Here is a 3191-nt window from a genome sequence, read left to right on the forward strand (position 1 = left end):
TTTCGGGACGTCGCCGTGTGATTGGCTGAGCCGTGATGACGCAGAAACACACCCGTGACTGATTGACAGACACATGTGCAGTGAGAGTGATCATCTACAATTAAATTATAATATAATTCAATATAATATAATATCCCACCAATTACTGACAAACATAATGTATGTGTATATTTATCTAGAGGAAATGTGAATACTGAAGTTATTTTTTAACAGTACATGTTTATGTACCCTGATCTATATATGTATGTATGTATGCATGTATGTATGTATGTATATCATATTTATTGTTCCTTAGTTTATCCTCCTCTGTTTTACTTATAAACAACAATCCAATTCTGTTTATGTTTAATTTTGGATACATGTCAAAATAAAATATTGTGGCTGACTTTGTACTTGACACTATTTGATTAATAACCAACTAGTTTCTTAATTGATACATATTATTACACACAAAATATCAGATCAATTTGAGTATTTTTTTGTGATAGACTAGACAGAACAAATTAAGTAGTCGAAATAATGGCATCAACTTGCTGCCATCAATAATTTTTTTTAAATATTTTTATCTTTAAATATATTTTGGGTTGTATACCCTTTACATAAAAAAATATGAATAACCTTTAGAAAAGTCATTTTTATGATAAGTGAATGATCTCAATACTTCTTTATATGCTTTAATAACAAGTAGCTCCTTGATATTGGTCACACAGGTCAAAGGAAGTGCCTTATTAAGAGTCAGAGCAGGAGAGAATAGAGAGCGGTGGGATCACATGGTTGACCAGTGGCTATCTGCAAACCTGTTGATAATGCATTATGCATTAGCCCAGTGGCACCTTCATTAACCTGAGCTGAGCCTCACAGTGCCTGGCAAAGAGCGGGGCAGAGACCAGGGGGGGGCATGGAAAGAGGAAGAGACAAAGAGTGATGGCAAAAGATTGTTAGCTCCAAGAGATCGCTCCCTCTCTCTCTCTCAGTTGCTCCTCCACATCCAGGTGAGCAGAGCACACACCAGGGTGCCCATTCTTCTGACACCCAGGTCACCCAGAGGTGCTCACAAAAGGGAGGCCTCTCGTGTTTCTTGTTTCTCTTTCTCACTCCCGCTGTCTTTCTAAATCTTTCTCTGTCAGTCTGTTGCTGTCACACTCCCCACTGAAACACAAAGGACTTTACACCCAAACTTAACACGCTACTGTGCTGCCTCAAAGCCTGTTATGAGCAATGCACATACAAAAAAACGATTTATAAATATATATTAATGACTTATTAATCAAACAGTTTTGCATGTGGGCTCATCTTGGCACCATTTGGTTCTTTTTCCAAAGCAAAGTGTGAGTTTTCATAGAAGGCCAAGCGTTTGGGCCTCCAACCTGCAGTGCTTGATCTGTGACACTAGAGGTCTCTACTGATCCATCTTAACAGCTGTTTCTGCGGGTGGCCGGTCTGAGGAAAACTACTAGTGGAATGTCTCAAATAAATCAATTTGTGCATTGCCACTACTTTCATACACCCCCACTCCTGTGAACAAAAGCACAGCAATGATCCATATAAGAAGAAACATGTTGGATTAAACGTGCAAGAAACCACTTGAATGATTTAAGTCATTAGATTGTCATCACAAACTGCTTGTTTGTCACCATCAAGCTACTGGAAGCTCAGGAGCTCAACTGGAAGCAGAGTTATCTTTAGATATATTGACTGGCAGCTGCTTCAGCAGTTGGTTTGGAGAGTTTTATGGGCATTTTCAACATTTCTTCTACCCTAAAAACTACACATTTACCATTTCAGCCATTGTTACAGACTGAATTCAAGCCCATTGCCCTTTGAGGCTGTGTCATGCAGATCAGCCCATATCCTCTCCTCTTTGGATGATGCTTTGTCAGACGTCTTCTCTGCTGAAACACATTAGAGAAAGACCTAAATCAAGGTGAGCAGAGTGTGAGCAGACCCATTGATCTATTTTGAAACTTTGTCAACGTTAATAATCAGTAAAAGTAACATAATACAAATAATGGATTAATATGGTTTTTTGTTGGACCATATAGACACAAAGTCACAATATCACAGTATATATATTCACTACAAAAAAACATGTTGACCAAGGTGCTTAACAACTCAAAATGCATCCATCACTTAAAGGAGTCATTGACTTATGTCCAGAGGTAACACACTCACTTTGTCTGTTTAGGAAGCCAATGACTGACCTGAGGCATGGCGTCCGTGATGGTCGGGCTCTGGAGGAGGACGACCGGTGAGTCATGGTTCAGAGGTCAGGAAGTGGAATGTGACAGCAACTGGTAATTTAATGACGAAGGAAATGCACGTTATAGGTTTCCTAAGTGTTTATAGGTTTTCTACTAGCATTTTTTTAAATGTAAAAACTCCTCATTATCTTCTGCCTGATGCACAGCAGATTTGGGGTCATGAACAGATTCAGTGAAACTAGAGAGTGTGAAATTGTTAAAAAGTTATATTTAAAATGCATATTTTGGAACACAGATCAGCATTAAGTACAGATAAATGAAACAAAAATGTTTAATTCACTTTTTTCATGTTGCAGCAATGTTTAACTGAATCCCCACTCAAAAAATTGCAAGGACTAGTTTAGGGTTCACGCTGAAATTGTTAAGCATGGGTGAGTGTTTATTATTTAAAAGATATAATTCAGTCCAAGTGTCACTTTTTGTCATAAAAGTAAAAATATTTCAAAAACAAGTAGCAAGTCATTTTTTTTGCAGCAGTAGCACAGGGACAATTTATCAGTTCTGTTAATTATGTGCCACAATGTGTGTGTCCTCCGTGTGTTTGCATGTTTGTGTGTGTTTTGCTGCTGAGACGGTAGTGACACAGGCTAGATTAGGGGTGACACTGGCTAAATGTTTGCAGATGAGGCCTCCCAATATCTAATCACCACGGTAACAAGGGTCACCAGGGTGGGCCAGTGGGCCAAGTAGCCCAAGGCATTGCGTGTATCGATGGGGCAAGATGTTTACTTCAGAATCAACCGTTTTGTGGATGTGTGACTCCATGCATGGGGTCGAGGTTCTGTGTGTGGGTGCATGCATGTGTTTGTGTGTGTGTGTGTGTGTGTGTGTGCCTTCCTTTGTGCCTTGACCACTCGCCTGAGGGAAAAGTGTGTTTGGCTGCTGCCCTTGCAAACTCCACTTAACACAATCCTGTCCCCCCTGACCTCA

At 39.6% G+C, this 3191-nt stretch overlaps 1 long non-coding RNA gene across 1 annotated transcript in view; it reads right to left on the minus strand.

Moving 5' to 3' along the window:
* Positions 1 to 1753: 1753 nt before the first annotated feature.
* LOC128461200 (uncharacterized) overlaps positions 1754 to 3191 on the minus strand; it is an 8503-nt gene continuing 7065 nt past the window's right edge. The window contains exons 2-3 of the long non-coding RNA XR_008342255.1: positions 2202 to 2291; positions 1754 to 1889 (exon numbers count right to left, since the gene is read on the minus strand). This is a non-coding gene — a long non-coding RNA (uncharacterized LOC128461200). The remainder of the gene's footprint in view (positions 1890 to 2201; positions 2292 to 3191) is intronic.

This window comes from Pleuronectes platessa, chromosome 18, assembly GCF_947347685.1.
Source record: "Pleuronectes platessa chromosome 18, fPlePla1.1, whole genome shotgun sequence".
Lineage (NCBI taxonomy): Eukaryota > Metazoa > Chordata > Actinopteri > Pleuronectiformes > Pleuronectidae > Pleuronectes > Pleuronectes platessa.